This window comes from Tyto alba, unplaced genomic scaffold, assembly GCF_018691265.1.
Source record: "Tyto alba isolate M040663 unplaced genomic scaffold, T.alba_DEE_v4.0 Super-Scaffold_9, whole genome shotgun sequence".
NCBI lineage: Eukaryota > Metazoa > Chordata > Aves > Strigiformes > Tytonidae > Tyto > Tyto alba.
In genome coordinates, this window is record NW_024881330.1 from 18,589,557 (window position 1) to 18,613,385 (window position 23,829).

Here is a 23,829-nt window from a genome sequence, read left to right on the forward strand (position 1 = left end):
GTTGAATGTTTTGAATTTTTTCACATTACATGCCTACAGGTACATATAGATTTATCACCATGCAAGTCACACATGTCCCAGTTTTGTCACTAAACTGTCACTGGATAAAATATGGAAAGAGTTTGAGAGAAGAAGCTTCAACCCTGGTTTCCTTAACCTCCCTGCAACTGTGTCCTACTTTCTAGCCAGCGTGCTCCATTTTGTTCTCTCTGCAATGTTTCCTTCATCCTTTCTCCAAATCTGAATTCAGTTTCTTTATTGAATTTGATTTATTTTCTTCATAATGGTAAAGTTTTCTCTGGAGAGGTGGACAATGCTTCTTTATATGAATCAGACTAGCATATATCTAAAAGAGATGGCATTTTATAAGGGTAGGAGAGTATTGGTGCAATCTCCTTCAGCTGCTTTCCTGAAGCTTAACTTTAAATTGATACTTTATGAAAAAAATGTGTGCTACTCTGGTTACACTTTAAAAATAGAAGTTCTTTAAAAGAATTATCACCTTCCTTCAGTGGGTCTTGCAGAAGAAAGACAGGGCACACCCAAGATTCATGGGATGAATTATCTTTAGAAACATTCTAATTACCTATAAGAGAGATAGAGGTGTCCTACTCAAAACAGACTTTGAAAACCCTGAATTACAGAATTGGATCGTGTATTTAGGGTTAGGCATTTTCAATGAGCTGTGTAGAGTTCAGAGAATCCCAAAACCCAGCTCATCAGTGGGATCATTTTATACACATCTGAAATAAAATGTCTACATATTGATTCAGGAGAAAAAATGGGAAAAAAAAAAATGTAATAACATGTAGTATATTGCATTTGTTTTCCTCTGTTTAGTCTACAAGAAGCCACAGTCAGCAGCTAAATTAGAATCAATAATAAGTCTTTCTCTAAAAAAGTTTCAGGTCCTGACAAATATTTGTAAAATATATGTGAATACTTATATTTATAGAAGTAGATGAAATAAAAAGTGCATCTGCATTACTGAAAATATGTATGACAGAAAAATCCAGCAAAAGTTAGTAATTTATCTGAATGCCAAGAAGGCAATGATAAATGAACTTGTAAATGACATAAACCTAAAAAGAAAATTCAGCCTTGTTGATGTCTAACACTAGTAAGTAAAAATATCTCAAAACTCAATGCTTCTGTTTGTTGAAAAACTGTCTGCTTGTTAAAAAGATTGCAGATATCATAATTACATTACTAGACTATAGAAAAAAGCATAATGATGATCATGTTTAGAATTTATTTAGTGCCTTTTATCCAAAGATCTAAAGTGTTTTGTAAACATTAACTAAATAAATATTATTATAACTTCCTTTCTGATACAAAAAACAAAAGTAGTGCCTTTCATTTAATGTTGTAGGGTGATGGGTGAGAAGTGGAAAATTTCTTCTAATTCATATTACTGTAACAAACTCATCTTTCATGCTATGTCATTTTAGGAAGTTATGCAACCACTGCTTTTATGCCTGTAGCACATCACATACAAAAATATCTCTGGGAGTTCCACTGCCTTTTATGGAAAGCTGTTTTGCTTCTGCTTAGATAATTAGCAAGCTTCAGTACTAAACTACCTGATTGGAGCAGGATGAAACATTTTTTTCTAGTCCTTGACCCCTGTCATATACTTCATGTACATCATGCTTTCTGTCTGTTACTTCCTTTCACAACAGTGGAACATCATAGAAAATCTTCATTAGATCATCCGTGATGGCACTCTTGTGAAAATCTAAGAAAACAAAGTATAACTTTCATGCAATACCAGTCTTCTGAGGATTCTGGATTACTTTTCAAACTCTTTACTCAAAAACACCTCTCTTTACACTTAAAAGCACAAAAGATGCACAGAAGATCCAGACAGTATAACAAATGAATACCATGTCCCTGCTTCAGTTTTATTACCATTCTACAGTTGTGCAGGATTGACCTTGTTCAGAATATTTTCATCAGGTGAAATTCAGTTCAGACTCATCATGGAATAAAAACAGTGGCAATGACTGCATGCATGTATGCTGGCCCATTTTAGAATCAATTATCTAATTGTCATTCCAGACAGATGTTTCTCAATATATTTTTTCTATACTGGTGTTTCAAATAAGTTGATAATTACTAGAATTAATTTTCAATTATTTTTATGTTAAGTACATTATTTTATTTCATAATAATTTGTTATTTTATGTTAAAAAATGCTTTGAGGAAAGGCTGGTTTCAGCATGTAAAGGCAAAGTAAAGAAGTAATTGTATGCAGCCTTATAAAGAACTTATCTCTCTATAGATGTATGTTTATATGTCTGTGTCTATATATGTATATAAACACGCAGACATACTCATATGCAAGTATAGATATATGCATTTACAAATGTATCACAATATGCAATAAAAAAAAATAATAAAAATAAAAGATACAGCTTAAGATAAGGAAAGAGATTCAAATCTCAGAAGTTCACGGGGTTTCCTTAACTGTCACATCTATCTTTCAGGGAGTGCTCTGCCTACTCACTAGAGTAGATGGTGTTTCAATGTTTAAATGGAAACTTCATTCCAAACCTGAAAAACATTTCAACAGAATTTCTACAAAAAAAAAGAGATGCATTTCTGTATAAAGTATTAATTTAAAGAAATTGATGGTTTTTCTTGACAAAGTTCCTTGAAAAATCTATTTTTAGATCTACTGATTCCATTGCAAAATAACTCTCCTCATTACATCACAACAGAACATATAAAAAATTGCTTCTCAAGGGCACTGTTTCAGTAGGGCAGTCTAACCTATAAAAACAAACAAACAAATCAAATAAAAAACTATTGCCAGAATGAATATGACTTTAAAAATATACCTGAGAAGTTAAATATGTTTCAAGTATTAATCAGGGGTGTATATTAATTTGTTTATGTAATACATAATTATAATTTAACCAAAGGAGAGAATGTGGACAGAACTATTTCTCATTATATTTCTGCCTTAATCAGAAAAAATAACTAGCAATAAAGATTACGCTTGATCATAAAGTCATAAGGAAACCTAGACAAACACTGAGTTGCTCTTTGTATTTCAAAGAACTACAACATGTTAATGTAGAAAGAATGGCTATACTCATTAAGGATAGGATGCAAGGATGTGATTGACTTACATGTAATGACATAAAATGTAAAGGTACACCTTTAAAGGAAAATTTCCTGAAAACAATTTTTTGAGTAAATTGAGGTCTGAAATAATCTGTGCACTTAGGTAACTCAAAACTGTTATGACTATGTTCCTTACTCTATTCCTTAGCTATGTATCCTGCAGTTGTATGGTGGGAAAGAAAATACTTGAGAAAAGTGTTGTGGAGCATTTGGGGAGATGAAGGAGAGAAAAAAAAAAAAAAAAAAAGAAAGAAAAGAAAATGAAGGGTTGTTGGGAAAGATGGAGTGGGATTTGATGAAGCAAGAAACACTGTGGTAAAATTATTTCTGTGCTACATAAACATGCATGTTACCTGTAGTATTACTGAATAACAAGTGTGGGTTTTTAACAGATTTTTCATAAACTGTGTGTATGACAATCATGCTCTAGAATTAGGTTGAATACAGATAGATTTAAGATACATCTTATTTGACTTGAATGATGTTATAGGACTTTCTCATTTTCACTGTGGCTCAGCTGGGCTGTGAAAAGCCTACCCGGTATCCAGTGAACCATCAGGTGACTTGTAGATAGTGTCCTTGCTGCAATTCCTCACATACCAATCATTATCAGAAGCAGGAAACAGAGTAATTAAGCTTTGCATAAATTAATAATAATGATTGAAGTCTAACTGATAGATGATGTCACCCAGCTTGATAATGGATCAGATAAGGAAAAAAAAGGCTGTAAAACATGATATTTTTGAGAATAGTTCTGATATAACACATACCTTAATAATACTATGAAACCTTTCAGCAACAGAATTCAAAGCAGAGGCAAAATAAATGCCATCCTGCCAGATGTTGTTAGTAGCAGCAAAATCATTATAGGAGTGCCCAGAGACTCTAGACTAAATTGGGAGCCACCTAAACAATTGGGAGCATTTGACATATACATAGTACAAACTGGTCTTTGGTTGCCAGAATTTAAACTGTCAGGACGGCCGGATGAAAGAAACAAGAGCACAGAAGAGACCAAAGATTGGCTGATTCCTCTCAGGTGGGTGTGAAATCAGAAGAGGTGGGTCCTAAGCCCAGCCAGCCAGATACAAACCAGTATCTGCCCAGGAGCTATGAAACCATGTTAGTGTTAGGAGGAGGATATTATAGCTGATTGTGCTGATACATCTCAAAGTCTCTGTGGCTTCAAGACTGTAGCTACTGTGGAACATGGACCAGGCAAGCTTCTCTTTACATTGTGCATACATTTCTGTCTTTCTCTGAGCTTCTAAAGAAGCCATCATAATGGCCAAAACCACAGTAACCTACATTCTAAATTAGTGCACATGTGACTGATTTCAAATAATGTAAATGGCCTAAACATTGCAGAGTTATAGACCTTAGCAAATGATCAAAATTGAAATATTTTTGATGCAATAAGCAGAAATTAATTAATTTGTGTTACCATTAAACCACAGAATCATATCATTATTTAGATTGGAAAACACCTTTAAGATCATAAAGTTAAACAATTAAGCTAACACTGCCAAGTTCTGTTGGGTTTGTGTGTGTGGTGGGCTGTTGGTAGCAGGGGAGGAGGCCACAGAGGTGGTTCCTGTAAGAAGCTTCCAGAAGCTTCCCAGGCTCCAAATTGGACCTGCCTCTAAGGCTGAGCCAATTAGCAATTGTGGCTGTGCCTCTAATAATGTATTTAAGAAGGAGAACCTGAGAGCAAGAGTGGTGAGAGAATTACTAAGGTCAGTTGAAGAGGGAGGAAGGGGTGCTAAAGCAGAGACTCCCTTATAGTGAGGCAGTGGACTGCCCTTCTATCACCTATGGAGGTCCAGTTGGAGCAGAGCCCAACCTTGAGCCTGTGGAGAAATCTATGCTGGAGCAGATGGCTGTGCCTGAAGAAGGCTGTTGAGTCTGAAGGAATCCCACACTAGAGCAGTCTGTTGCTTGGAAGACTGCAGCCTGTGGAAGGGACCGTATGCTGGAGCAGATTGTAAAGAGCTGCAGCCCCTGGGAAAGACCCACATTGGAGAAGTTCATGAAGAGCTGTAGCCCTGTGTGAAGGACTCACACTGGAGAAGTTTATGGAAGACTGTCTCACGTGAAAGGGACCCCATGCTGGAGCAGAAGAAGAGTCTGAGGAGTGATCCCTCTGAGGAGGAAGAAGTGGCAGAAACAAAGAGTGAGGAACAGACTGCAACCCCCATCTCCTACTCCCCTACGCTGCTGGTGGGGAGGAGATAGAGAAATCGGGAACAAAGCTGAGCCTGGGTAGAAGGGAGGGGTGGGCGGAAGGTGCTTTTAAGATGTGGTTGTATTTCTCACTGTCCTACTCTGTTTGACTGGTAAATTAGTGTTGGTGGTGTTCAAATTAAATTGATGTTCTTTCTCTCCCCTAATTGAGCTTGTCTTTTGCCCATGTCCATAACTGTTGAGTTATCCCTCCCTGTCCTTGTCTTGATTTCTGAGCCTTTTGTTTTATTTTCTCCTCCCAATCCCTGAGGGGGGGAAGAAGTAAATGAGCAGCTACCTGGTGCTCAGTTGAGCTCTGGGATTAAAGGACATAACCCTACTACTACACAATGTTCCCAAGTGCTACATCTCCATGTCTTTTAAATACTTTCAGTAACAGTGACTCATCACTTCCCTGGTCAGCCTGTTCCAGTGCTTGATAACCCTTTTGGTGAAGAAAGATTTCCTAATGTCCAATCTAGACATTCCCTGGTGTGACTTAAAGCCATTTCCTCTCATCTGGTCACTTACTGCCTGAGAGAAGAGACTGACACCCACCTCACTGCAGGTAGTTGTAGAGAGCGATAAGGTCTCCTCTGAGCCTCCTCTTTTCCAGACTAACATCTCCAGTTCACTTAGCTGCTTATCGTAGGATTTGTTCCAGCTTCATTGCTTTTCTTTAGACACTGTCCAGCACCTCAGTGTCCTTCTTGTAGTGAAAGACCCAAAACTGAACACAGTATTTGAGGTGAGGCCTCCCCAGTACCGAGTACAGGGGGATGATCACTTCTCTAGTCCTGCTGGCCACACTAGTTCTGATACAAGCCAGGAAGCTATTGGCCTTCTTGGTCACCTGGGCACAATGTCAGCTCATATGCAGCTGGCTGTTGACGAACACCCTCAGGTTCTTTTCCACCAAGCATCTTTCCAGTCACTCTTCCGCAGGCCTGTAGCATTGCATAGCATTGTCGTGACCCAAGTGCAGGTCCCAGAACTTAACCTTATTGAACCTCATACAATTAGTCTTGGCCTGTGTTGGGGTCCGGAGAGGGCAGTTCTGCACAACCCACTTGGAGGTAGCCGAGATAGCCTTGGGCTAAATTAAGGTAACACCAAAGATTAATTGAAAAAATTATTAATGGCAGAAGCTATTTTGGCAGAAGTTAATTAAACCTTCTAAAGCTAATTAAATCTCATTAAAGCTCTATAAACTGTTTTCAACAGTAGATATTAATCCCTGTTGTTCTATGGAGGGCTGAATGGCCCATAACATATGAGAGAGCGAGAGAGAGGAGTGATCCGGATCACCACTCTGGGTTCCAGCAACATCTCTGGTCCAGTTCCTGATCTTTCAGCGATGGTGGTGGGTGTACACTGCAATATGGCTCACTGTTCCTTAAATACTTTGGCTCATTTGCATGCAAAGTGAGAGGGGGGTTGGTGTTTGGGTGCTTGTCCCCATCTCTTGACAGCACCAGTCACACCCCTCAAGGACTTTTATGGCTCTTACGTCTCAATATAACTCTCAAACACCTGTGCACTTTATATAACTCTTGATCTTCTGTGCAGGTGCCACTGTGGGTGTGGCCACAGAGAGTCTTTTGGGTGGTTGTAAGCCCCTTCACATAATCTCTGTGAGTCATCTTGCCTGTCAATATAGAACTGTGCACCCTCCCCCAAGCCTCCCTGCATCTCACACCAATCAACCCACTCACCTGAGGCTAACAGTTGGTAGGGTAATGTCCTTTTCTTCATCTGCCAAGTGTTTCAGACATTAGTTCTTTTAGCTCAGTCTCTTACAGCCCATCAATCCAGCTTGTCCAGATCCCTCTATAGAGCTTTCTTACCCTTAAGCAGATCAACACTCCCAGCCAACTTGGTGTTCTCTGCAAACTTACTGAGGGTGTACTCAACCCACACATCCAGGTAGTTGATAAAGATATTAAGCAGAACTGGTCCCAAAGTTGAGTTCATTCAGGTTAACTGCCTTTATTTTTTTTTTTTTTTTTCCCCTCAGAATTTTGTCTTTAGCAAACACAGTCCAAAAAGTTTGTTACAAATTGATTGGATGCCAGTGGTTTAAGACTGCTCTGCCATATTCCTTGATACAGTAGATGGTGAAATAATTAAGGTATACAATGTTTTAGTGTTAAGAAAATGGACATATAGAAGAAATACTGAGTATTTTGTTGTTTGTTCATTTCTTTGTACATTTTTTAATCTAACGAAACAAAGTTTAAGTCTACAGAATGACTAATTTTTCATTCACACTAAAGCTGTGAACTACTAAACTTTCAAACATGCTAACATTGAACATAACATAAAAATATCCAGAAGGGTTATTCTAATTAATTTAGAATGAGAAATAATAAAATCTGGTCTGTTTTATTTTAAGAAAAGTGAAGACAATATCTTTAGTTTTCATAAAATGAAATTGTATTGGATTAAAATATAAAGAGATAATATAAAAATACTTCAAAGTATGTATTCAAGAATTGTCTAATTTTCAAGAAAAATAAGCTGTAACGGAAAGTTATGCTTACAGTTTTTCAGCATTTATTATCCTATAAATAAGCAAAAAGGTAGTGTTTGTTCTTGAAATACAGCATTTTCTATATTCTAGATGAGTGTGTATATCCATTATATACATACACTGGCTATAACTGTTATAAACAAAGTTAGGGGAATTAAAAGTGATATGCAAATATATGGTTATTATGTTTTATTCTTATAAAATGTCACATTAACATGCATTCAAACTGTGACATATCTTTACAAATACATGAAGAATTACACTGATGGTTATTCTGTTTACCCAGGAGCTCCACAGGCATGTGGTTTGGAAACTTTCCTGTTTATATCTTCAAATTCATGTTAGCAAGAATACAAATTTATTTGTCTATTCTCGTTTTAGCAAAGTTGGAAAGTCCTTAAAGCCTCTAAACAGTATTACTTTTGTCAAAGATGCTGTGCAAAATTGTAAATATATATAAAATTATTTCCAAATTTTATTCCAGAAAATGTTTGTTATTCAGTGTTGGCTCCACAATTTTTCTCTTTTTTCTTAGCTTTTATGGAATTACTGGCTGAATGTCAAGTGATTCAGTTATGTCATTTGATTCTACTTTTGTTACAGAATTAAATTTTTATCACTCTATCACATATTATATTGCATATGTACTGTGAATAGCACATTGGAATTCACCAATACAATAATATTTCAAATATTGTTTCAACCTACTTTTAATTTGTGTGTATTTCTACCTAAAATATTCTTCTTGTGAGCTATCATTAAGAAAATAATTCTCAAAATTACACATTTCTGTAACAAAAGTTGTAGCTGAACTCTTCTCAGGCTAAGAAACAGATACAGAGTTATTGAAAATAACACTTGAAGCCTACTATAAAGGATCCTTTTAAATTAGATCTTTAGTATTTTATTTTAAGCTAACAGGCAATGGGATAACATTTACTGGAAGTCATATCAAACAAGTTTCTCTTTGAAATCAAATATTATGTTCAAAGTTCCTTTAAACTTAATTATAAATGATTTCAATTTAAACTGTGATAGTATTCAGTAAATGATTTATTATAGTACTAGTGAACATTCTTCTCCATAGTATAACAATTTTCCACTTCATTGCTGCCATTTGAAAATGACATCAGAACTTGATTCACTTATGAACTCCTTTTGTTAATGATTTATTGTCATCGTTGCAAAGAGTTTCAGCTGGCTACTACAGTTTCTTCCTTCATCAATGCAGTTAAAACACTCCTCGATATTTTCTCACTCTACGTTAAATAACTATTTTTTCTCTTTTTAAATTATAATTGCTATGGTTTGTCTAGACAGTAATGGAAGAGTCAGCATTGATATCTATGATTGAATTTCATTATGAAACACTAAATTTCCCTTAATCCTTAGATACAGTTGCTGACTACATCACAAGTTCCAATTCTAGTTAATATCAAAAAACAAACAGTGTAAGACAAAACAGGACAAGAAAGAATTTACAAGGATTGTTCACACTATGACCTTTGAGTCAGAGTGGAACTTCAGCTCTTAAATTCCAGCACAAGTATTAACAATATTTGATTTTTGCAGATGTGAATGCAGCATTGTCTCATTCATCACAAACCCGATCTATTACATTTTTAAAATTTAAATTTATTTTATAAATATATTTATAATTTAGATTTATTACACCTAGTACAAACCTTAAAATTTGCTCAAGCATTAACAAAAACCTCCACTGATGTATATTGCAGAGACAGTCTAATCTAGTGCTTAACTGTCCTTGTTGTTAGAATGTTATTCCTAATTTCTAAACATAAATTCCTTTGCTACAAATTAGTCTTTACTTCAAGTCCAGTTCACAGGGAATACAAATTATTAATGTTCTCTTATAAAAAGTGAATTTAGTCTCTGGAGAAGTGTGGATTTCTTCATTGATTGTCTTGTGTATTTTACCCAAGAAACCTGAAGACAAGCTTTGTAACACGTGATCCAACAGTGCAGTCACATCTGTAAAAAATAATTGTCCAAGTTTGTGTAGATGATATTTTGAACACTTAAATGACAAGAATATTTATTACTAATAAAGAATACTCCTAGTACTCATTTAAACAGAAAGATACCTTTTATGTTCATTAATAAAAAATGAGTGTAGAACATATTGTATATGATACCTATGTCACATATAACTATCTGGTTCTTACAGGCATAAGCACATGACAGAAAATGGAGTTATGATGCTGAGCCCGAAAAATCTTCAGATTCTGAAGACTGACCTGATGTAATTTTTTTTTTTTTATTATAGAATGCACAAAATATATTCTTAAAGATTTGGAAATAAAACGATTTTTCAGAAGGAAGATACAAGAAATAATGTGGTAGAAAAATATTGAGAGGGGAGGGAAGGAGAAGGGATGTGGGACGATGTTTCTGCCCTGTGCTCCTCCATTAGTGAGCTGTTGCACAATTAATGTCAGCTTTGTAAGATACAAGATACCACTCCCTTCAAGATCACTAACTTCTTAACTTAATTAAGAAGTGAGGTCAGTTTCTGCTGAATGATGGGATTATTTTTCTTGGAGATTGAAGGCTGAATGTTGTCCCTGAATTACTCCTGGATTTCTTCCAGGGCAACGACCAATATATTGGGACTGGGACTCATTCCATAAATGTCTCTTTGGCACACAGTAATTTACTTGCAAATGAAAGAAAAAGAAGAACAAATAATTCATGTGATTATTGATAGCTGATTAATCTTCATGTTGGAGATACTCAGACACTTTGGTTCCTTGGCAATGTCTAATTATAGGGTATTCAAATAACAAAACTGTACTTCTGTAGTTCAGAACATCTCCCATCTTAAGATCTGACACCTTCAAACAGTACAGTAGAGGATCCTAAAATCAGATGGAGAGTGGCACAGTGTAAAGTTAACCTGCATGCATGTAGTTTATGAAATTAACTTCAAAATCCTTTTACACTAGAAAAGAAATAAATTTCATTATGTCAATTATAAGTTAATCTTAATTAAAGAATTGCACAACATTGCCAAGGAATAATTAATCTGCAGAGACTGACATTTCTCCCTTAGATCTTACCTATATTTAAAGTAAATATAAGAAAGTTAGTTAGAAATGTTATACCTAGTTCGTTGTTTAAAATTAACGCACTGCATTACTAAACCTTATTCAGCAAACACTAATGTTAAATAAACGTTAATTAATGAAAACTTTTCTACCTGTATAGAAGGTCAAGTCACCTGTGGAAGATCTCTTGTACTGAACAGGGAGAATAGGCACTAAAAAAAAAAATATTTTTTTTTTTTGCATACACTATTATACACCTCAGTAGGAGACCGAGCAGCATATACAGATCCTAAACTTACTAAAGGCTAACAGCAGGTTCAGTGTTCTTGAACCCTGTGGAATGCTGTACTGAAGCAGACACTTTTTCTTGTCACATCCTTCATAAACTCTAGACTCAAAGCAACTGTTATAATCCTGCAGTTTGACCTCTGACATAACGGGATCCTAAAGAGTTTCCTGATAGAATTTGTCAGTCCTACAGCTGGTACTAGTTTCAAGTTTACTTTAGCTAAATGGTCAATATTGTTATAAATGTTCCCAGCAACAGAGAAGCCACAGGAACTCTTGAGATGTTATTGCAAAGGCTCAGAAAACATAGCTGAAATTTTGTGCCCAGTCTGAATTTCTCCAGCTTAATTTGAAGCAATAGGCTTGTGTTATATGGTTGTGACCTAGAATGAAGAACTTTCTATTATTAAATTTTCATTCCTTCTGTAGTCTTTTATAGGTTGTGATCATGATGTCACCCCTTAGTCTTCTATTAGATTAACTAATTATGTTGAATTTCTTGAACTTCTCACTTCTTTTAATATTTTCTGAACATTCAGTAATTTTTATGTAACTTCTCTGATTTATTATTTCACAGCCTAATTGACCCATCTATAAAATGGGATAAAAATGCTTATATTTGTCAAGTAATGACCATATTTAACAAGTAATTTGTAACCTGCTTGTCAGTAGATAAAAAACCAAAATACTATCAGTATGCAAACTACCAGTTGGTAATATGTGGAGTGGCTGGAAGAAAATAGGCATGTTGTGAGCAATCCAGACCAAGGGGCCTCACAACTGCAGCTCTTCTGAAGGACATATGCAAAGTCGAAAGACATGATGAAATTGGAGTTTTGAGAAGCTGTCTATGTTGCAGAGAGGTAAGGAGAATGGAATGTAAGAAACAAGGTAACAAGAGGGAGAAACAGCATGTAGGTACAGCAGAGCAAGGCGTGTGAACAAGCAGCTTTAACCTATTAGCAACCAAAACGTAAAGCGTGCGCTTTGTGCTAGTGTATAAATTGCTGTGTATCCTTTAATAAAGTGGCATTAACTTGATCACATTGATTGTGCATGTTGTGTCCGAGACTTCCGCGTCAGTAATACATGTGGTAGTAATGAAATAATATTCATGGATATTTAAAAGTGCAAAGTTGGAGGACCAACTGAAGCTGTAAACCATGTTCACACACAAATACACATTCCCCTATCTTTCTGTATATCTCTTCAATCTCCTTTCAAGTACAATTCCATATTCTTATATTTTCAGCATAGGTCATATAATGTCACTAAGTATAGACATCACTATGGTGATTTCAAGTGATTTGTGGACTGTGTGAGAGATAGTAGCAGTTCAGTAACTGTCTGGGTGCCTATAGTTAAAGGTATCATGCAAGTATGTCTCTAATCATCTTCCAGTCTCCCTATTTACATCAATCCTACCTCCTTATTTTTGTCCCACCCTATTTCACCTAATTCTTGCAATCTTTCTATCACTTACTCATTTTCACGTGAAAGCATCATGTTTCCCTCTTCTCTATTCTAATTATTTCCAGAGCAATCTCTGGAATTAATTAGATACATGTTTATACCATAACACCAATGAATGTGTCATAGCTTCTGGGGTCAGCTGCATGCTCAAGCACGTCAGCTCCATGTGTGGATCCATGACAGCTGCACTTGCTTGCTTATACCTTATACTTTCCACACTGCTGATTTTTTTTAGGTATAATGGAAGACATAATCAAGAGTCTTGGAGAATTTAGTAATATGAAACTGTGGAAAGGGAACAGGCATATAGAAGGGCTTGGATAATATGCCAGAATGATCCTAGGAAAAAAATTGTGTTATAGCCTATCAGTACTTCTGGAAATAAAACCTGAGACAGGCAGAAATGCATTTATCTTTATTGTCTGAATCATCTATATCTAGATTTTCTTCTATATTACAAAATGGAACCCTTTCTTTTTTATTTTTTAATTAGAAAATTGGTATCCCAATTATGTACTGAACAACTAAAATGTCCAATGTGAGATTAAATTAATTCCTTTTGTATAAGGGACACACACACACACACTAATTTTCCTAATATTAGAAGGCACACATATAAAGGTACGTAATTTAAAACACATTATCAGCTGGGTATTTCCCACTCCTTCATTGAGTTATCTGTTAATGGAAGTGTATTGTGTAATAACCCCTTTCACCTGCTTATGCTCTGTATGACATGGAAAATCTAGGGAGTGTTTTAAAGCGAGTCTTTGATAAGCAAGGAATCTAGAATATGATAAAATACTTTGATAGGTAGTTCAATAATGCAGTGAAGGAACATAACAGTTATGAAGGATGCTTCATTTGAGGAATTAAAAAAAAAGTAAGTTTTCTTAACATTTAGGTTGAAGTTTGGGAATATAGTATGTAGACTAGAGTTCAGGAAAAATCAGGGAATCCAGATCCTTTGCAGTAAAGCTTCAGGACTTATTCAGGCTTTTACAGTTTTTTTTTTTTTTCTGTTTCTAATTATCTTCTCAACTACCTGAAAACAATGTCCTAGCAATGTCCATCACTGTTTGTGGTGTTCTTTGAATTACAGAACATATTTGAATATTTATTTTAAATGTTACATGACTGTCACAAGACAACATTAATGACTGCAATTACTGCATCTTGTAACAATCAAATCTGTCTCAACAAGCCAAGATCACTACATAGAAGTCTGTTTTATTACACATATAGTTAACTCTAAAAGTGCTATAAGTAAAGTGAAATGCAATGGGTTGCCCTAAAGACCCCACCATGAAGTCATATGAAATCCAGATTTTGCTTTTAAAAATATACAGTACCCCCTAATTATGTTTAATCTTATTGTTATTAATAATATTGTTAATAATTTAAAAATAATATTTATTGAGTCAGAACTCAAATATCAAATAACTCAGCCCCATATCTGTTCTTTTCAAATGTGATTTTTGTCTGGCTAAAACAAAGAATTATAAATACAATGCAGTAATTTGCCATGGTTTCTTCAATTAATAACACCTTTTCTAAGCTCTAAAGTCAGTTGGATTTAAATGCTTACTTCTCTTTGAGGATTTGAGTCTATCTATTCTACCCAAAGATATGTTGGAAATCTGCAGCAGCAACTGGTAGAAATCACAGAATTTTTGTAGTTTACTCCAGTGCTTGAATCACAAAGCAGAAAATGAAACAAACACAGGGAGGTAACGTGTCTTCTGATACTTCTGAAATATAAGCTGAGAAGAAAAAAACAAGTGAGAGTGTGGATTTCTACTTCCACTTGCAAAAGAACTAGATTTACACTGGTGGAATTTTACCAACAATTCCATGATAGAAGGAAGATACTAAGAACAGTAAACAGGCAAGTTGTCCTTGCTATCTTAGGCATTTCTTTGAAGTGACAGTGGATTCTGATCATCTTGATGAACCAAAAGGAAGTTTTCTTCATACAAAATTCTAGTAATTTATGGATGCCTAAGAGGTCTTAGATTGTCTTTTATCTTCCTTCGACCTACTGAAGGCAAGAGCAAAACTAGCTCCTGATGTTTTTTCTTCCCTTCCTTTTCACTTATTGTTGTGGTTTGAGCCCAGAGAGGAACTGAGCACCACGCAGCCACTCACTCCTTCCTTCGTCCTCAGGACTAAGAAGGATAAAGTAAAGCAAAAGGCTGGGAAATAAAGATAAGGACAGGGAGGGATGTCTCACCCATTATAGTTGTGGGCAAAAGACAGATTCATTAGGGGAAGAAGAAAGAGCATCAATTTAATTCAGACACTAACAATAACAACTTAACAAACAGAACAGGACATTACCACATCTTAAAAACATCTTTCATCCACTTCCCCCTTCTTCCCAGACTCATATTTCTACACCTTCTCCCCAGCAGTGGTGTAGGGGCCAGGGAATGAGGTGTTGTGGTCAGTCCCGCCACTCTTTCCTCTTCAGTGGGAGGACTCCTCACATTATTCCCTTGCTCCAGCATGTTGTCCCTCTCATAAGAGACAGTCCTCCATGAACTTTCTGCAACGTGAGTCCTTCACATGTGATGCATTCTTCCCAAGGTGCTCCAGAGTGGGACCCCACTGCACGTTGCAATCCTCTCAACATCAAGCTACAACAGTGGGGGCTTCTTCCCACAGAGTCCCAGCCTCCTTCAGTCACAGCTCCAACATGGGCTCTTCCACAGGCTGCAGGTGAGTCTCTTCTCCACCATGGACCTCCACGGGTAGCAGGGGGAACAGCCTGTCATCTCACTATGGGCTGCAGGGCAGTATCTGATCTGGTGCAGCTACAACCCTCCTCAACTTTCTTCCCCTGGTCTCTATGTTCCCACAGATGCCATCCTCACAACTCTTCCTCACAACTCCAATTCCTCCTCCCAGGTTTTCCTTCTTAAATACATCATCGCATAAGCGCAGTCACTGTTGTTAATTGGCTCAACCTTGGTGCAAAGGTGGGTGTGACTTGGAGCTGGGGGAGCTTTGAGAAGATTCTCACAGGGGGCCACCACTGTAGCCCCCTCTTCTGCTACCAAAAAATCGCACCACACACACAAACCAAGCATGCTTACATGCAACTTGAACCACTTGTCTCATTAACAAACTATCCCAAACTCTTTTTTATATTACACATAATGTCTATGTATTTTAAAATTAAAATTAAGTTAAAGATCAATAATTATGAATTTTATTTTTGCTTTTTAAATATTATAGCCTTTAATTTTGTCCCAACACATATTGTTGAATCTAAATGTACATAAGTATTGCTAAGCAACGCTTAGCAGATGCTGTTTTTAGAAACTTCTGCTTATACAACAGCCATCCTTTAATATTAATCATGCAAATTATAATGATGTTCTTCAATACAAGTCAGATTTTAGGCTGTTAATGACCTTTATAGACATTTTTGTGTCAGCAGCAATCATCTGTGCATCAAGTTCAACTGCATCTGCATAAGGCAACTTTATAAGATCTTACCATTTAAATCAACATAAAATCATCAATTGTAACTCCACTAATATCAGCCTAACATTATAATGCAGTAGCAATTTGTTCCCGCTTGCTGCTGCTGGCAGACCTAAGCAGCACAAAAATTATTGAGACAGATGTACAAGTAATCAGTTATGTCACTTTATTGATGCATTCCTGATTATCCCTTAATGAGGTAGAATTTCTGAAGAGGGAGTACTTGTCCCTAATGAATGTTTCTTCAGATGCCAGATTTGTTTGGCTTATACACCTGCTTTCCTTATATGACCTGCTATCCTTAATTACTACTTATAGGTACAGTGGAAAAGCAAAATTCGTGGAACAGTAGTGGATCAAAGATTCTACTTTTTCTTATCATGGTAACAGATTTTGCAATAAAATAGAGTGAGATTCTAAGATGTGAGTGAGGTCTTGATTTAAACAAGGAGAAAATGTGGGATAACTATCATATGGGATTTTAATTAAAATTAAAGTATTAATGGCCATTCTGATGGCCCACTGATGATAGCTAAGCAATTTATTTCATATTTTTCCCTCTTACTCTTCAACTCAAAAGCTGGAGCATAATTTACCCCATGCTAATTGTCCTGGGTTGAGTGAGTGGTGGAGTTTTTTGGTAGCAGGGGAGGGGGCTATAGGGGCAGCCCCCTGTGAGAAGCTTCTCAAAGCTTCCCCTAGTTCCAAGCCAGCTCCACTTTTGTTTGGAAAACTGAGCCAATCAGCTGCGCCTCTGCGATAACGTATTTAAGAAGGGACATGGTGACGGGCAGCAGGACTTGTGAGGAGGAGTTGCTGCAGCTGAGTGAACACCAAGGTCAGTGGAGGAACGGAGGAAGAAAGGAGGGGGGAGGTGTGCCTGAGCAGAGACCCCCCTGTATCCTGTGGTGAGATGGCAGTGTGGTCCCCCCTGCCACCCATGAAGATCTACGGTGGAGCAGACATTGATTTATGGCCTGTAGCTTCTGCTTGCATGATCAAGGTTCTGTGCCCGAAGAAGGCCGGGGTCTCATGGGAAAAGGTAGCCTTGCTGCTGTAATTCAGCACTGGGAGGATTGCAGCATGCGGGGATGTCCCACGCCGGAGCAGCTCGGGAAGGGCTAGAGCGTGGGAGAGAATCCAGTTGGAGAAAGTTAGTGACCCACGATGGAGCAGTGTGGGGAACGCTGCAGCCCATGGGAGGAACTCATGTCAGAGAAAGTTTGTGGAGGACTGTCTCCTGTGAGAGGGGGACCACGATGGAGCAGGGGGAAGAAGTTCCAGAAACTGCCCTCACCGAAGATAAAGGAAGTGGCAGCGCTGACTGCACCCCCCATTCCCTGCCCCTGCGCCACTGGGGGGAGGAGGAAGAGATACTGGGAGCAGAACTGAGCCCACAAAGAAGGGAGGGGTGGGGGGAAGGTGTTCTCAAGATGTGGCAATGCCTCTCACTGTCCTACTCTGTTATGTGTTGTTATTGTCTGTAATAAATGTATGTCCTTTTTTTCCTTCCCCTAACGAGTCTGCCTTTTGATTGTGATCATAAAGGGGAATTTTTTCCCCATCCCAGTCCTATCTTGAACCCCAAGCCTGGCTCTCTGTCCCTTCTCATTGCTGGAGGAGAAGGGAGAGAGAGAGCCGCTGCGTTGTGGTTGGCTGCCAACCAGGCCCAAACCACAACACTAATTTTGTTGAGTTCCCATTAATACTGACTGGTTAGAAGACTGATAGAATAAATTCACAGAAGTCTGTTGGGGTGGGAACAGGGCAGTTTTCAACAGCCCAGTTGCAGAATGAAACCAATATATGATTTGAATAGTAGAATCTAGAATCCTGTTACATTGCAATATTTCCTCTGGTGAGAATGGGAATATCTTGGTACCTGAAATGGGATTCAAAATCATGGTTTATCTAAGACAGAGACTGTGAAAAACTAAATGAAATATAAAGTTTATTTTATTTTTCTCCCAGATTTATATCTATATGCCTAATCTAATAAAATCCTTGCTCTTTGTTCACAAACAACTGAAGTCTATTTCTCTGTCCGTACCAAATTATTCTACACAGTTATTTAGTATCTCATAGCTACAAATTCATACCTAAAACCTGGAGACTCTTTGCTACTGAATTTAAGCTTTGTGCAGAAGTGGCCTAAACAGGCAAACTTGACTTCTCTGTCTTCCTGTGTTGGTATAGCTTATTTAACTGAGAATGATGCCACTGACAGAGTGTTTATTCATGGGAAGACCATTTGCCTTATTTGCGTCAATTAGGGAGTTTTATAGTTGCTGTTTCCTAGTCTGTGCCAGGTACATAATTGCTTCATTTGGAGTCAAAAGCATTTTCAATGCAGGAATAAACTAGAATATTCCATAGGTTTATGGGCCAGTTCCCTATCACTTCCACAAGATCTACAGATACATTAGGTCTCTTTATAATAAGTGCCCTTGGTAGTCAAACAACTGAAAAACATCAGGTCAACTGCTACTGCATTCAAAACAGACTGGGGGTCAGAGTGTTATTTCCAGAGTATATGTGTGTATCCATATACCTAATTATTCCAGAAAGAGAAGAAAACACAAAGAACTGATACCTGGGATTATTAGTCAAGTACTCCATGAGTAGTAGGATCTGCTGTGGTTCTTATCTCTCCAAGAGATAGATGTGAGGAGAATGATCAAAATAGTAGAAAATGTAGCTTAAAAGACAAATATCAGATCCCTGAATACTTACTTATCTCTGGGTGATATTCTGCACATATGTTAAGAGAAATTGAGAAGTTTTGATTATGTCAATTGTGGTCAGGGAGCTGGAGAAATTATGTACTCTGTGCTTCAGGATGGTATCATTCAGTCTGGAGCCCTGTTTAGGAGTATCAGTTGCTTACTTTCCCCTTTTCAATCCAATGATCCCATATGTTCTCTTGCCTATAAACAGAGCCAGACTGTAGCATTCATTAAGGTCCCTGGTGGATAAACAGGTTTACTGACACACTGAATGCAGATGATGTGTGCATTAATACTTGTATTATTTTTATGGAATTGAGTACTTTGAAGTTACAAATTTATAGAATTAAATTCTAAATGAGGGATTGTGTGTTAACCCTAGTAGGCAGCTAAGCACCACACAGGTACGTGTTCACTCTCCTTCAGTGGGATGAGGAAGAGAATCGGAAAGGTAAAATTACAAAAACTCATGGGTTGATACAAAGATAGTTTAATTGGTATAGCAAAAGCTGCATTTACAAGCAAAGCAAAATAAGGAAATTATTCACTACTTCCCTCTGGCAGGTAGGTGTTTAGTCATAACCAGAAAAGAGGTCTCCATCATGTATAATTGTTACTTGGGAAGACAAATGCCATAAGCCCGAAAGTCCTTCTCTTCCTCCTTCTTTCCCACAGTTATTATTGCTGAGCATGACATCATATGATATGGAATATCCCTTTGGTCAGTTGGGGTCAGCTTTCTCAGCTGTGTCCCCTCTCAAATTCTTGTGTACCCCCACCTTACTCACTGGTGGGGTGGTATGAGAAGCAGAAAAGGGCTTGACTCTGTATCAGCAATAGCTAAAACATCCCTGTGTTATCAACATTGTTTTGGTCACAAATCCTAAATATATGAGCTGCTATGAAGAATATTAACTCCATCCCAGCCAAACCCCGTACATCCCTGGAGGATAAACAAGTTTACTAACACAATGAAGGCAGATAATTCATATATTTATGCTTAAATTATTTCTATGGAATTTAGTCATCTTAAATTACAAATTTATAGAATTAAATTCTAAACAGGGTCTTTGGTTGGCTGGAAATACATTATCTCTGTTGCTGCATCCTTTGTATCCTTTTTATCATTATTTATAATTTTTTATCATTATTTATCATTTTATCATTTTTATTATTATCATCCTTTTTATTCTAAACAGGCTCTTGGGTTAGCTGGAAATACATTATCTCTGTTGCTGCATCTTTTTTATCACAAAGAATGCAATCATTATCAAGAACCTTCCAGATATATGGATAGAACTCAAATCTGGAAAAGAAGTGCTGTCTTTTTGTTGTCTTTGAATCTCCTTGCACTTTACCTTGTCCTGTGGAGACGGTGTTTGTTTTGGTAGGAAAGTAATAACCCAGTGCTCACCAAATATATGCTTTTGACAATGCAGCTATCATTAGCTGTCCTTTTCAGACTCAAGCCACCTGTATTGACTCTGTCTGAAGTGGAGTTAAGTTTCCTCATAGCAGCCTTCATAGTGCTGTGCTTTGTATTGGTAGCTGCAAAGGTGTTGGTAACACAACAGTGTTTTGGCTACTGCTGAGCACTGATCACACAGCATCAGGGCTGTCTCTCCAGCATTCCCCCACCTCGTCCCCAAAAGCCACTAAGTTGCAATTGGCAAGTTCTTGGGAGGGGACATAGTCAGGACAGCTGACCCAAACTGATCATAGGGATATTCTCTACCATGTGATGTCTAAGGAACAATAAATGCTAAGAGAAAGGAAGAGGATAGGGTGGGCATTCCTTGTTACATTTGTCTTCCAGAGAAACTACTACACGTATTGAAACCCTACTTCTCAGGAAGTGACCGGACATCACCTGCTGATGGGGAGTAGAGAATAAATCTTTTGCTTTCCTTTGCATCTGTGTGCAGCCTTTGTTTTTGCTTTATTAAACTGCCTTTATCTTGACTCATGAGCTTTTCATCGTATTTTTCTCTCATCCTGTCCAGCTGAGGAGGAGGAGTGATAGAGTGTGTTGGTGGACACTTGGCATCCAGCCAAAGTCAGCTCACCACACCACTCTAAGCTACCACAGACACAATTTGCTTTAGAGTCATACAACTATCGACACAGGGCCAGCTTCAAAGTCAGATAAAAACTTACATCAGATTGTTAGAGGATTTTTTTTTTTTAATCTTTACTATAAAATTTCCATATGAATAACCTCTAGTGGGAGGAGAGGTGGTGGATGAAATTTTAAGAATTTCCCTCTTAAAATAATTTCCTTCCTCCCTGAAAACTTTCCAGGAATTATAAAAATGTATTGATTTACCATTTAATTAGATTACACTTGTAAAAAACAAACAACAACAACAACAACAACAAAAAAAAAAAAAAAAAAAAAAAAAAACAAACAAACAAACAAAAAAACATCCTTGTTGTAGTTTGAACCTGGTCAGCAGTCAATCACCTTGCAGTTGTTCACCCACCTTCTCCCTCCAACCTGGGAATGGGGAAGGGAATTGGAGGGGTAAAAGGAGACTCTCAGATTGAGACAGAAACAGTTTAATAATGGTAAAAAAAATAAAACAATGACAGCAATAGAAAATATAAACAGGCAATGCACAATGCAATTGCTTACCACCCACTGACCAATACCCAGCCTGTTCCCAGCTAGTGATCCCGAAATACCAAGATCCCACAAATGCAATCCCGGAAGCAAGAGAGAGCCCCCTTTCCTGACCAACCCTCCTCTATATAGTAAGCATGATGTTACATGATATGGAATATTTCATTGGCCAATTTGGGTCTTGTGCTCTGGCTGTGCTCCGTCCCTGCTTCTTGTGCACTTGCACATGGGCAGGACATGGGGAGTTGGAGAGTCCTTGAAATCTCAGTTGCAGCTGAAAACATCAGTGTGCTATCAGCATTATTCTCATACCAAACCCAAAGCTGAATCTAAAACACAACACTATTCTAGTTACCAAAAAGGAACATTAACTCTATTCCAGCCCAAACCAGGACAATCTTATAATGTCCCATTTAATTTGAAAAATAAACAAATCTAAAACATTACAAAATTATGTGCAGTTTACATTTAGAATTTTATCACATATCTGAAAACAACTTTCTATCAGAATAGCAAAATTAAATATTTTTAAAACACTAAGAAATATTTAATAAAAGGACTCTATAAAGTGTATTGTTTGCTTAAGAAAATCAAATTAATTTATGAAGCCAGGAATCAAAAAGTAAATTCTTTGTATTACTGAGGAGTATTTTAATCTCCAGGTTAGACTGATATTTCTTGTGATCACTCCTCATTTGTGTTAATCGTCTTATGCAAGTTTTTTATTGTTTACAACAAAAAAGATCTTGATGTTTTGCTACTACTCAGATCCTATTGTTATTGAAAGACTGTAATTCAGTAAGGTGGATTCTTACTTTAATTTACAAAAAAATACAGTTTTTAAGTATGCATAGAAGCCCTGGGAGAGAAATCTGTGTTTCTCTTAGAAATGTATTTCTTATAATAGTGATCCTCAAAGTCTAAGAATCTAGCTCTTACTATTGTGTGAAGTTGTCATTATGGTTTAGTTGTAATTACTGTCTGTTATTATTGTCTTAACATCCTGCTATAGAATGTACAGTTATGAAAAATATTTCTATGTTATTTTTTTTGAGAAAAAAATATATATATTTTTTTAAAGCCATTTCAGCGTTAGTTGTTTAGTTGCTATGGAGGCTTACTGGTTTATTCAGTATTTCAAAATATGCCACTTAACTATTTCATTGTCATACAGATGTATAGTTGCTAAACAATGGCAATTTAATGAAGGTAGTAATAGTTCTTATTCCACTTCAAGGCAGAAGAAAGATATTATCTACTTCTCTAATTATATGTAATAATGAATTACACTTCGTGAACAAATGGGCAACTAATAATTTTACTTATATTTTCACAGTGTATTCATAGTAAATACTAAGTGGTTGTAGACAGGAAGTTCTGTCATCACTGGAGAAAAGACGAATACATGAGGTAAGGGCTTTCTAACATATGTATTCACAATAACTCAGAATAACTGAAATGTTGTATGGACCTTGGAGTTATAGATCTGAGTGTTAGATCATTCAGCCTTCCTTTTGTCTAGCCAGCTTCCAAAAAAGCTCCAAGGATGGAGACTTTACATAATCTCTGGCCAGTCTGTTCCAGTGCTCCATTACTTTCCAGGTTATTTTTTTTTTTTTTAAATGTACATGCTGAACTTCTCAAGACACAATTTATAGCTGCTTGTCCTTGTTATATATGTAAAGAATATAAATATATATAAATATACATAAAAATTAAAAATATATCTAAATATATATATATAAAGAATATTAATAAAGAATTAGTGCTTTTTGTTGCACAAAATTTTTTATAACTGTAATGTGGAATTGCTTGTGTCTCTCTCTGTCAACAAGTACAAGTGCAGTAACAGTAGGGGTTTAGAATCACATTTCTACCTTTCAGGAGTTCCCCGTCTACCAGAAGTAAATAGTCAGACCATCAGCAAGTTCCTCGTTTGTAAAAACAGTAAGGAAATTCATACTATGGTTGTATGATCAGTCATTAGTATGCACCTGCTGGCATTGCCCTGGAAATTTATTACAGCAAGTTATCATCAAAATCATGGTATGTTGATTACATATTAACTTTCATACAATATCAATGGACCAGTGAATTGATGATGTATTACTGTAGTATATCAGAATATTGTCAGTTGTAAAATATAAGAGATCACATAAGTTTGTTTGTTTTTGTCAAATCAAGATAACTGTATGACATAGAAAGACACTAGCACAAGCATTATACTATCAACATCCTCTGTCATTGAAGAATGGACATTGAACATAAAAT